Here is a 14,363-nt window from a genome sequence, read left to right as displayed (position 1 = left end):
GAGTGTACATAGCTATTTGAATGCTAAGTTCTGATCCATTACAACTAGCTATTAGAAGTTATTATTTCGAGGTACAGAGAGGAGTTGTCATGTAATTTCCTATTATCAATCATAATTAATAATTATTCTTTCTGATAATAACGATCAAAACTATTAACTGGTCAGTATTCAGTAATAGGGTTCTAGCGCCTTGACATACTGCTTCTAAAACAGCGCATGCTGTTATAGTATAACCAAATTCTGAAAAAGGTTATGTTCCCCAGGATTCACCGCGCATTTCAAATAAATAATTAGTTACGAATAAAAAACGATGTAACACAATATTAGAATGTGTTCACAAAAATTCTCAGGACGTGGTTTCTTTGAGAAATTTTTCTTAAATCTTTGTTTACGAAATCTTTTTTATTCGTTGAAATACTTGAATTATTTGAAATCTATAATAAGTAAAAAAAAATCTTCTAAAATGTTTTGAAACTTTTTCAAATCTTCCGATTGTTTTAAAATCTTTGAAATTTGGTGAACTGTAACCTTCTCAAAATCTTTGAAGCACTTTACATCTTTTAAAAATTTAAAAATCATTGTGAAGTTGTTATGAAATATTTGAAATCCGATAAACACGCCTTTATAAAATCTTTGAAATCCTTTTAAATATTTTATAATCTTTGAAACATTTTGAAATCTTCATTAATGTTTTGTAATATGGTGTATACTCAAAAACCGAGTGGTGAAACTCTGGAAAATTCCGTTATATGGCCATGGCTCATTCTAATAGACCTTTTTATTCTAGGCGTAGGCAGTGCGCACGTGCCGAAATTTTACGTCATTTCCGTTTTTTTCGAACAGTTTTGTGTCAAAATGTATGGAAATTATTGTTAATAAAAACAACAACAAAAAATGAATTTGTAAATAACAGAGATTTTTAAGGTAGAAAATTTTTAAGTCAGTTTAAAAAAACGGTGAAAAAAGTTCAAAGAGTGCGGCGACCAAGGCCATTATTTGCATCTGTTGGCGATGTCCTAAATGTAGAAAACCACCATTAAAAGGAAAAAAAACGTGATTTAGTAGAAAGGTTAGTTGAGGTTTTGTATGGCAGGTATAAATATTTTCTTTTATACAAGATTTGCAGTTCAGAATTTTGTCTGAGTAAATATTTAATATTCATAAAAATATAAAATAACACAATGTTATATTTTCTACTTTTCTTTTTAAAGTTTAGACAATAAAAAGCAATTTGTTAGTGATTTCCTGGTATAAGGAATGTACTAACAAATTTTCCTTCTTTCATATAATCAGGTTATAAATACATAAATATAACAATTTTGCGTTCTCAAGCGAAAGTATAAAATAGATTTTATTTTTATCAAAAAATTTAGGAGGTTCGAAACCCCGATAACAATGTTTCATTTAATATGTAAGCAAATGTTAGCAAAGAAAAAAAATATTAATACCTGCCAAACACCACCTCAACTAACCTTTCTACTGAATAACTTTTTTCCTTTTAAAGATCGTTTCCTATAGTTTATCCATCGTTTAAGCTGTTTAACACTACGCTCTTCCACCGATCTGTGCACTAATTTTGCTCCTGGAACATCATCTTCCGTGATTTTTTCCGTATTTTTAAACATTTTTTTGAAGACGAAAGATGTCAACAAATGTAAATAATGGGCTTGCTCGCCACACTTTTCGCACTTTTTTCGCAGTTTTTTCTGAATATAATAAAAAATTTGTTGTCTTTAAACTTTGATTTATTTACACATTTATTTTTCGTTACTATTTTTATCTACAATATTTTCCATACTTTTCGACACAAAACGGTTCGAAAAATACGGAAATGACGTGAAATCCTGGCACGTGCTCACTGTCGACGTCTACAATAAAAAGGTCTTTTCTGAAGCTGAGTTAATATTGAAGATTTCAGTTAATAATTTATATAATTTCTAAGTCAAATATCACGAAAAATGTGCACTTTAACATTCTAAAGTAGCGGAGATGAAATTTTCAAGGTCGCAGAACACCCAGCTTATAAGAATAATTCGCCGCTTCTTAGCTCTCATCATTTGAATCTCAGATTCATCGTTGCAATTTTCATAATCATACGGATTACAATTTTCGTTGCAGTTAGTCAAAAACGTTTGATTCCCATATTTTATTCAATAAGTAAAACTACAGATTTGATCACCAATCAATTATGCAGAACCTGCAGATATTCACTTTATTTAATTAATTAAGATCGAAGTACAAAACGATTTTGACACTTGTCAAACGTCAAATATCACTCACGTACCGTTACATTAGTGAAAAATAACTCCAATTTTTAGGAAAGTACTTGATGCACGTCCCGAAAGTTTTTATGAACAATTTTAATGTTGTGTTACTTTTTTTTTAATTCGTAACTAATTATTTATTTGAAATGCGCGGTGAATCCTGGGGAACATAACGAGCCCCCTGGAACTCTGAGTTGAAAATGTACAATGTGTTGACGGTGGCCGTGAGGCGGCGCCAGCTATGCAGTTGGCCTATGATCGTTGCAAATGTGTAACAAAATAATAACGTTGAATTTAATAACACATTAAATGTAATTTACTGACAGTGTTAAATAATCTTTGAATTTTTCTAGTGATTTTTTCGACATTTTCCATTTTCCAAGCGAGCGAAAACTGAAAAAACTGCTTTTAGATCCAGTATCAGCAGTGTTGAAATTTTGAACAAAAAACGTGAAGTGCGTTTATTTTAATTGTAAATCGGGATAAAAAAGTAATCGGGAGCAGGACAAAGCTAACAAAATTAAATTTTTTAAATCATCAAATGATCCAAGTAGTGTTAAATAATAGCAAATGCTATTTTAAGGGACGTTATCAAACTTTAGTGGTGTGGCAACGGTGTTACTTATAAAGTGTATAGGCATATCGTTGTGTTGTTAAATTTTTTCTCTTTTACAAAATATTATTTTATCGTAAATATTAACTGTGAATACTGGGAATTGTTTAGTATAATCCAAGCCAATGTCTTTGTACTTTAGATAATAAAAAAATATATCTTAATATATTTTTAACTTAAAAAAAATGAACTAAAATTACAAATTTTAAAGAAACTAAATTAATTTTAATGAATTCATTTTAAAAATTGCTTTGCGGCGTAACTCTTTTCATGAAATTTAGCTTAAAATTAACGACCAAAAGGGAATTTTCATTATACTTGTTTTTAAATTAAACATGAACTAAAGGATCTTATTCTAACTAAGAAACCGCAACATAGGAACCAAGTTTTTCAAAATAATTTACCAATTTTTATTTTATCCATTTTACATTGATTTATTCTCGTCTATCAGTGCATTTAGGTTTTGAATTATTGATCATAATTATTTTAATCGTATCTACATAAAAGAATGATTAATAAATGTTTATTTTTATTTTAAATGTTTAAATTATGTCTTTTGAAGAATAATTTAATGAAGATATAAATTACTCTACAGTTATGGATGACTGTAATGTAATAAATAGAATCAAGTTTATAGTGGGTGAAATTTTATAATTTTTTTAGAATTTCATAGTACCTTTTTCTAAAATTTATATCTATTTTTTGTCTTGAGGGCAAATTTGGTTGTCCGTAGAGTATTTTAAGAAAAATTGGAAAAATTTTAAGATATTTAGAACGTTCAGATATATTTAAAAAAATTTTTTTAAATGTTTAATTTGATAATTATCAAAATTTGGAGAAAAATGTAGATTTTTTACAATTTTAAAAAAAGAAGGTTTTTATGAATTTGGAAAGGTTGTTAGAAAATCAAACACTATTCTCTAGATTATTAGGAAAATTTAAAGCTATTTTCTGGAAGATTCAAGTTCATTTTTTTTTTTATTTTGCAGAATTAAAAAAAATGGTAGTTTAAAAAAACTATTATATAATCCTAATGCTGTAGGGCATATTTTATTTGCTGAAAAGATTCTTCGAAAATATCATTGATACGTTTGTAGATAAAAAAATTTATTTAGGGATTATAAAATCCTTATTTTTGTAAGCAATAGGATTTTATAAATAATTTCTTACAAACAAACAGTTTCAGGTCAGCCCTGAAGATGTGAACTGCAATGTTCACGAAACGTCGGCAAACAATTCGTAGTCTTTTACACGAGTGAAACCCGAAATATCTCTTTTTATCAAAATGAATCATCGTGAAATCATAAAATCTATTACCTTATATGGGAGTTGCAACGATTGTACCCGGAATATTTTGTTAAATTGATCGTCCTTATCATCGGCGCTCTTGGAGGTGCCAAGCTTTCACTTGCTAATGGCCTAAAAAGCATCCTTGCGTGTCAACAATATGCTAGAACACTTACGGGAAAAATGCAGAAGGCGGTTGTCCTTGGGTCGCTCCGTGTTCTTAGGGTGCACGAGGCTTTTGCTGGGTTGTCGTATTGATTCCTTTACAGACTGTAACCACCTATCTCACGGTCGTGAGACGTGGTTGTGGCTGAAATTTTACCGCGATTTCGCTGGAAGTAGGTGCAATTTTCCAGATTAGCACCCACTCTCGGCGAAATCCTGCGGTGGTTACAGTCTGTGAGGAAATCAGTACGACGATCCGGCAAAAGGTTCGTGCCCCCTAAGAACATGGAGCGATTAAAGGACTACCGCCTTCTGTATTTTTCTCGCCAGTGTTTAAGCATATTGTTGACATTCAGGGATCCTTCTCACGCTACTAACGAGTGAAAGCTTGGCTCCTCCAAGAGCGCCGATGATAAGGACGATTAGTTTAACAGAATATTCCGGGTACAATCGTTGCAACTCCCTTATAAGGTCTCTATATCTCTCTTTCTTTTCATTCTCCTTGGCTATGATGTTTTTGTCAGTGCTTTTTGGTGCCCTAGGAGCATTTAGAAGAGTGATATTAAGATTATTGCCGTAAGAGTGACGGAGATGGTAATAAGGCGCTCGTAGTGCTGCATTGTGCCTTTGGCTGTAGGTCGTTCCCGCATGTATTGGAAAAATAAATAGTATGTAAGCTAACTGCTCGTGGTGTGCATGGCACGCCCTGCAGCTATTATCGGGAATGTCTTGGCTCAAAATGTGACGACGGAATGTTAAGGTGGAAATGACACCTTCTTGGCATGCAAAAATGAAACCCTCCGTATCAGACTTCAATCCGGGCGATTTAAGGAAAGCAAACGTTAGTTCACACGACATTTATTGATCCTCCACATTTCTGTGGAAGATACCGTGCATCCTCTTATCGAGTAGCTGTTCTCGAAAGTTTTTCTCTTGTGCTTTCTTAATCCGGGCTGTTAGGAGTGAGTACTCGAGATAGATAAGATTTCATGCATTTTGCTCATCCCTAAAACTGAAGTTAAGTCCAAGGGTTTCAGCAGCCTCCTCCGCTGCTTTGTACAAAAACGCTCATTTGCCTACTTCTTCGTGATTCCTGACCATTTTAAGAAGAGGGTCTTTTCCATTTGCTACTCTATGTGCTGTACCCAGAATAATCCTGTTGTGAAGATATTCAAGACTCAATACTCCGCGACCACCTTGACGGCGTGCGATGTACAGTCGCGGAACAGAAGACTTAAGATGCATGCTTTTGTTCATGTGCATAACCTTTCTTGTCCCGATATTAAGGGATCTGAGCTCGTTCTTCGTCCATGAAACTACTCCAAATGAATAGAGTACTACCGGGACGGCAAGCATGTTTGTTGCAGATACTTTGTTCCTCGCCGACAGTTCGGAAGATCAAATTTGCCAAATGAGACGTTTGTATCTGCTTCGGAGAGTATCCTTTATAGATATAACATCCTGAACACGCCGAATGTCTATTCGAAAGACTTTCGAACTGTCCACTTGAAATCGGTTTGCTTTCGAATCGAACTGAATGCGTCGAAATTCGATTAAGAAGACTTTCGGACTGCCCCGCTGGATTCGGATTTTTTTTTAATTGATCTGAATGTGTGGAATTTCGATTAGGAAGACTTTCGGCCTGCCCCGCTCGAATCGGATTTTTCCCGACATTAAGTAAGCTACGTCGCTTTAAAAAAAACCAGTTCGATTCGAACAATGCACAGGTCTAGCAATGATGTTTACATTAATTAACTTTACTTTTGTAAAGAATATACAATTATATTTTAACAATTTTTTACGATATGATTCCATGTTTTAACCTACATGGTTCAAACTATTAAATCACGAAATTCAAGCTAACTTTCTCACCAATGATATAATTAAATGTTTTTTACATGTTTATTGCAACGGATGTCCAACGGACGACTTTTGGACGTCCAATAGACACACAGGTTATGGTTTTAAACGAAAAACATAGCATTAATCGCCTACGGCACCCTCAAACTCCGTGCGATTTTTTTCACGCACTTTAAAAGAATGGATATACTCAAATTATATTCTCAATGAGTAATGCTTTTAATTACACTTGAATGCTATTTTTTCTATAAAAATAACTTTTAAGATAAGCGAACTCGCTCCCACTTAAAATATAAAAATCACCATGGGTTTTTTATCCAAATGAAAAAAATTGATAAATTCCATTTGTGTCGACTTATATTCCTGTAAGTAAAATAATAATTTTTTGTACAAGGAACTCAATTGCGGGCAGTACTAATGCTTTTGCACATCTTTCGTAGAGTAATTGTCGAGACACGTGACCTTTTTTTCAAATGGATTTAGTCCAAGTGGTCGTGGCGGACTTTCTCGGTTTCCATCTAGACCAATTATCAATAAGATGTTAATACTTTTCCGTATTTTACTTTTAGTGGGAGTGTACGTCTCTCGCGAAAAGTACAAATGGAAAAGATAGCAAAAGAACTAAATCGCGTGTGACGGGCTAGAATTATCTACCCGCGGGAGCTACCGCACGTACTGTCGTAAGTAATCTGCGAGGCAGATTTGTCCCTTGAACGAATGATTAACACATTCACCAAGCGTTAGGTGGAGCGGAACTGCCTTGTTTAGACCACTTTTCACACCTGCATGGTGCTAATCGGCCGAAAACTGCTGCATTGCATTTCTCGCGACTAGACGGTCTAATTTCGCGAGCGGCGGATTTGAATGGAATTTGCTGACCTGCAAGATATAGTTTCTTGTTTTAATCTTTTTATAATTTTATACTGATTTAGTCTCTCTTGAATTTTCGTATTCGTTCTGCTATTTTCACTATCTAGAAATATTAAAGCCTTGTAATTTTCTCCTCCCTTATTTCTCCCTGTGAAATTTGTCTTATCGCAAGGAAATTAATTATTTTATTCCAACGCATACACATGCACCATGCATAAATTTCCCTATTATAAAATAATATTTACTACATTTTCATTATTATTAGTAGCGTGATAATTAAGTATGTTTTTATTCTGTTGTACTTCACAATTTTATTCCCTTTTTTGTGTAATCGTCGCCCGTTGACGATCGTGTAGGTGGTAGAATATATCCCCATTTAAATATAACATGGTTGGATAAGAGCGTAAAAATGCAGGAATGATATTTATATTTTATAGTACAGGGCTGTTCTCCTTCTATCATTAGCATATTATTTATGATATATGTATAAACTTTTTTTCGGCACTCCCATTAGGATCCTGCCTGACAGGTAGTAATATGTTTTAAGCTTGCTAATATATTTTATACGCAATTTTTAAAAGTAGTGCAGAAATAACAGTCCCGTATTGCTAATAAGAACAGAAAACGCTTTCAATAATTTTCATATGTGGCATAAATCTACTAGAAACTCAACTGTCGTCGATGTAAATAACACACGGCGCTTCAAAATGAGGCACGTCGCGTCGTAAAGGTTCTCTGAAGGCCACGGTTTCAAGCGATGTTTTGCGTAACGTGGAAGGTGCTTCGCTTATTTCCTTTGTTTTTTCTGGTTCCATAAGTTTTGAGGATATCACGAATTTCTGACTACGGAATTCCTTCCTTTGTGTGTCGTAGTCAGCTGAAGTTCGAAGTTGAATCCTTGGTTTCATTATATTTCAGTTTGAGGCTTCAAACCGAATTGCAGGTTCAGGTTGCTTGACGGAATTGTTCAGTAGCTTTTTATTACAACACTGGACAAGTCTACACCCAGCGATGATCAAAGGAAGCTGAAGAACATTCATAAGGAAACATATTCAAACGAAGCCAATAGTGCGAAGGATAATCAAAGGACGCCGAAGAACATACATTATGAAACATATTCGAACGAAGCCAATACTGCCAAGGGCTGAATAAGTTAGAGTATAGTGGTTCTATACATCTATCCGATTTTGACTAAGAGTATTCCATTCGTGCTCTAAGTCAAGTAAGGTGGTATCCGTTTCCTGTCCTGTCCATAATGAAAAGGGTTCGATTTGGATATTACCGCTGGTGTTTAGTTGTTGCATTAAAGCTTCACGATGCTTCAGCATCACAAGAGAGATATCAAAGACATCCAGGTGTATTTCTGGATTGTAAATGTATTCTTGCATATCTTCCCTTACCATAGTTGCTGATAATGTGATGATCTCCGTCTTCAGGGTGCACCCGGTTGCTAGTTATAATAACCCAGTATCGGTTACCTTAATTTCCTGCGTGTTACTCCCGGTACAGCTCAAGTATGCTGTGTCTGAGTTTACCAAGGAGTATAGCCATCCTCCGAATGATACTATAGAAATTCAGTAAGGTTGCTGATTAAATGAGATACGTATGTCACAGCTGCGCAAGACTGAAGTAGAGGGGCGTCTTAAAAGTTCGGTCTCACAACTTTTAAATATTGTGGCATCATAAACCGCGTGTGTAGAATAACAAATATGCCTTCCACGCAGTAATTCACAAGTTTGGAGAATATTCTCGTGTCCTAGCACGTAGATGCTTTTCTTCAGCACAGATGTGGCATTTTTGGATAAATTCAGTAACGTCCTCTTTCAGTATAGATCACGTGTACCTTTCTCTGACCCGGCAGTACGTATTCGTTACTCCTTTATGGCCACCGAACGTACTGCTATGGCACTCCTGGACGATTTCCTACCATTTTTCACCCGGTGGAACTTCGAACTTACCGCAGCAAACTGTAATTTTAATTCCGCTGTCCTTAAAGGTTTATATTCACAGATCGGCAAGGGTCTTTCGTGGAATTTCATCGCGGGAATCGATGTATCGTGGAATGCGGAAATGATCTGCTAACTCTTTCTTTAGTACACCTAAGAGGTTCCGTAAACCTTGTTCTGGATCGCTAATGCTATAAGGATCGTAATGATTCTGTTTCACTACCACTGATTACATCTTATACCGCCCTCGTGGTGTGGCCAGTAATTGCCCTTTCGGATCTTAATTCGTTCGCGTCTATAGCGCCTACTGCTATAAGTAGCTATTACATTAGGCTCAGTTAGTCTGTCAGGGTAGGGAGTAGACCTTGCGGTAGGGCCATATCTGGACAAAGGCGTTGCAAAAGTGACCCCCTTTTTTTGAAAGGGTACTGTGAACATGTTGGCTTCTTCTGACGATGCAACGCTTTTTAACGTTCTCATAAGGCTTGTCCTTCGGATTTAAGATGGAGTCATTTTGGGGAGGGGTAGAAGGGGTGTGTACCTGAATATTCTTATTCTGACTTATATGATTAGAAATTTCATGTAGTTCTTTTATTGCTCGGTCTATCGTAGAGTCCAGATCCAGGTCATTCGCAGGGCCTATATCATCAAAGTCTTTTAAGGACTTGGGTACATCAGTCGTTTCTAATTCCTGATGGCTCGGATACCAAAACCAAGACTGGTGTTTATGAGTGATTGGTCGAATTTGGAAAATGAACCTTGAAACTCTCTGGCAAGGGTCCTAGGGCCTTACAGTCTGAATCCTGGTCCTCAGTGACGATTTCACTTGTGACAGACGATCATAATATTCGTTTACATTCTCGCCCCTTTTCATAACTGAATGATAGATCTCGTTAAAGTACTACTCGAAGGGTCGACCCGGCGCGAAACGTTCCTTCAGCAACTATATAAGATCAGTTATATGACTAAGAGTTTTGTTTCTTGTACATTTACGAGCGGCATTTACTATATCTTAAATAATATCGCTGATTGCAATATTTTTCCCATCAAAATAGGGGATGTGAGACCCAGCTTGCTGGATTGCAAGCGTGCTTGCAATAGACTGAGCAACTAACATTGCTGCGTTGTCTTGACCTGGATTATGGTCCGCGGTTTGATTAGAAACCGGTCGATGGATACTAGGTTGGAACCCTATCTCTACGACGGATGAGGCATTCGGGTCGGGTGGTAGTTTATTTGATCCCATTTGTTCATCCCCCTTAGGAGAACTATCTACGCCACCTTCATTTCTCATATTGTCAGAATAATATAACAAAGTCAAATTCAATGTAAATTTTATAAAATCTCCTAAACCCTACTAATATTTTTCTCTGAATGAGTTGTGTAGGTATAAGTGTACAAGTGTGGTTTATTATATTCTACCGTACCCAAAGACTCTATTGTTAGAATGCTCAAATAATGCACAATTATTGGATGCCTTGTGAACATTTTCAGCAGTTCACCCTCAGGAATGAAACTTAATGACATTTCTAGATTTAAAGTTAACCGGACATTTCCCTTTCGGAAAGATAGAGAATACAGTATCATTCCCGTCGATTTCACAAAATGTGTGGGTTCATGACAGAAAGGAGGCATCTTGAAATTTTAATAATTTTGGCGCTGCGATTTTTTTCAGGTACCTAGTTAATAATTCAAGACTTTCAACAAATTTCCCGAACATTGTAACTAATTCATTAAGTCATTAGTATTTTTAAATTTTGCTTTTTTAAATACGAATAAAAGAATAATGTTGATTTTATAGCATTTCTCAAATGGAGATCAAATAATTGCTTTTTTAATTTAAAAATTTGGCCTATGCAGTTTTCAATTAAACGTTTAGCCTTATTCAGCACTGCTTCAAAATATTCCGAAAATCCCTCGAATAATTTTTCTTTTAATATAGCTAATATTTAATATAGCTTAATATTTCTTTTAATATAGCCACTACCAGTGGGTGGCATATTGGACCTAATCAAATTTTATATATCCATATCTATTTTTTTTTGGTTTTTATTTATTCATTCAATTTATTGTGTAATAGAATTATTTCTTGAATTCGGTCCACTAGTTCAAACGAGTCAAAGCTGGGGCCCTGCAGTGAAAGCCCAAACAAATTCTGTTCCGAAAAGATTCTATGTTTAATTTTTGTAATTTATTTCAAAACATTTTATCAAATCAAAATCGGGGCCCAGTTTTAAAAGCCCAGGATCTAATTTGATTTCATTTTTTTTAATAACTGTATTATATTTATCATTTAATCTACTTGCTTCAATTGGATTAAGTACGGCCCTGATAAAGCCGAAATCTCAATTCAATTATTCCAGAGAAAATGTTAAATCATTGTACAGAATTCACTAAACCTTCCATTGACTGGTGGAATTCATCGAAAGTTTGCTGCGTCTCGCCAGGGGGTACATAACTAGAAACCGAATTAATTTCAGAGTGTTCAGGAAGGACTTTTGGATCGATACTTATTTTTATGGGAAGATTTTTTAGAGTGCGAGCAATTCCTCGCTCAAAACGTTGCCTTACCCGCCTTCCAGCGGGATTCTTACACTTTCTTACGCGTTTTTCATTATCCCCTAAGTTAGACATGGATGTGTGTGTGTGTTTTTTTTTATTTAAACTCGTTCTCAAAATAAATTTTAGCTAATCATAATAATAGAAATTTTTTTTGTATTCAACTTCTAAAATGAATTTTAGGAGTTTCCGAATATCTCAATTCGGCCTATGCACTTAAAGAGAAGGCCTAAATATAGAAATTCGTCGTTTTCTATTGTTATAATTATTCGGAAACTAAAGAAGACCAAACATGTACGGTTAAAATGGTTGACCGAGATACATGATTATTTTTACGGGTTTGATTTATGGGTTGTAGGATTGGATTTCGGCACTATCACTTCAGCAATTTCCGTTAAATCAAGGTGTTAGGGTACAAGTTCACAAATAATTTCAGAAAAAACTGCTTTCACTGCTAAACTTGAATTTCTTTAAGAAAAGCTTGTTTATGTGTTTGTGTGGGTGTATGCTTGTGAGAGAATAACTAATTAATTGATAGGTTACCAATTTATCCTCTTGTTTAAGATAGCAGAATGTATATTTAATTTACGTTATTTTATACTACTGAACACTTTTTCGTATTTTCCTTTTAGTGGGAGTGTACGTCACTCGCGAAAAGTACAAAAGGAAAAGAGAGCAAAAGAACTAAATCGCGTGGGACGGGCTAGAATTATCAACCCGCGGGAGCTACCGCTCGTACTGTCAGAAGTAATCTGCGAGGTAGCTTTATCCCTTGAACGAATGATTGACTCATTCACGAAGCGTTAGGTGGGGCGGAACTATTTTCTTTAGATCACTTGTCACACCTGCAGGTTGCTAATCGGCCGAAAACTGCTGAATTGCATTTCTCGCGACTAGACAGTCTTACTCCGCGAGCGGCGGATTTGAATGGAATTTGCTGACCTGTAGGATATAGTTTCTTGTTCTAATCTTTTTATAATTAATAATTAATAATTTTATTATTTTTATTCTATTGTACGTTACAGATACGTAATCATGTTTACGTTAATTGACTTTACTTTTATGAAAAATGTACAATTATATTAAAACAATTTCTTTACGATATGATTCGATGTTTTAACCCACATTGATCAAACTATTAAATCACATAATGCAAGAAAACTTTCTTAGCAATGATTTAATTAAATTTTTTTATATGTGCATTGCAACGGATGTTTAATAGACGTCTTTTGGACGTCCAATAGACATAAAAAATGCTTTTAAAGAAAAACATCGCATTAATCGCCTAATACACCCTTAAACTCCGTAACGATTTTTTGTTCACACAATTTAAAAGAATAGACATACTCAAATTATATTCTCAATGAATAGTGCTCCTAATTGCACTTAAATGCTATTTTTTGGTATAAAAATAACTTTCAAGATAAGCGACTCGCTCCCACTGAAAATATAAAAAGCGCTATATGTTTATTTATCAAATTGAAAAAATGGATAAATTCCATTTTTGTCAATTTAAATTCCTGTAAGAAAAATAATATTTTTTCGCACAAGGAACATTGATTGCGGGCAGTTTCAATGCCTTTGTAGATCTTTCGTAGAGTAATTGCCAAACACGTGACCTTTTTTTCAACTGGATTTAATCCAAGTGTTCGTGGAGGACTTTCTCGTCTTCCATCTAGACTACGTAGTTATCAATAAGGTCTGAATAACAGTTTTTTTAAATTATTTTCTGAACACCACAACGATAAAATTAGAAATCTTATTGGGAAAAGCTCGTACTGAATACTTTGCAAGCAGGCAAGCTCCCTAATTGATACGTAATCATGTTTACGTTAATTAAATTTACTTTTATAAAAAATATACAATTATATTTCCACAATTTTTTTACGATATGTGTCAAAAAGACTTGCAAATTATCCTAATGACATTCTTAAATTCGATAAAACTTCATAAAGTTATATGCTTTTGAACATTTTGAAAATTTTCAAAAAAGGGTAAAAAAATTTCTAGTAGGTTAAGAAATACCAATCCAAATTTCTACTATATATAATATATCATTTTTAAAACTATTATCAGGAAATTTCATAGTTCGACAAAAGTTCCAAAAGTTGGATAATTTTCAAAAATATGCAATTTTGGTTTTTTAAAAGATCCATAAGTTGTTCTTCGTAGATTTTAACAAGATTTACAAATTATCTTGAAGAAGTTTTTTAATTGGACAGAAGTTGTCGAGTGCGAAGCGCGAGTTTCGTAATGAGAATGCAATCGTCAATTTCGTAGGTGCTTTGAGAACATTCCACAAAAACAAATCGAAAAAAATTTCAGTTACAATTCATGGCTGTAATTCCTCAGAAGTTTAAATCACAGTTTTTGATTTAGTTGATAGTATTTACGATATTTGAAAAAATTTAGTTAAAATATACCCATTAAATGTACAAAAACGAGCACAAGGCGCGAGAGCGTACGCGCGCGCCCAAGGCGCGCTTAAACTTAGCGCAAGCAAACTTTCTCAGCAATGATTTTTATGTGCTTATTTATATTATGTGCTAGATTTAGTCCAAGTGGTCGCGGCGGACTTTCTCGTCTTCCATCTAGACCAATTATAAATAAGTTGTTAATAACAGTTTTTAAAAATTATTTTCCGAACATCACAACCATAAAATTAGAAATCTTATTGGTCAAATCTCGTACTGAATATGTAGCGAGCAGACCAGCTGCCTCATTGATTCGTAATCATATATTTCTTCCCTGTTTCTGTCAATTAACTTTATTTTATAAAACATAATCAATTATATTTTA

This window comes from Belonocnema kinseyi, chromosome 8 (genome assembly GCF_010883055.1).
Source record: "Belonocnema kinseyi isolate 2016_QV_RU_SX_M_011 chromosome 8, B_treatae_v1, whole genome shotgun sequence".
In the NCBI taxonomy this organism is placed as follows: domain Eukaryota; kingdom Metazoa; phylum Arthropoda; class Insecta; order Hymenoptera; family Cynipidae; genus Belonocnema; species Belonocnema kinseyi.
The sequence above is the reverse complement of the archived record's forward strand: the minus strand, read 5'-3'. Positions refer to the sequence as shown.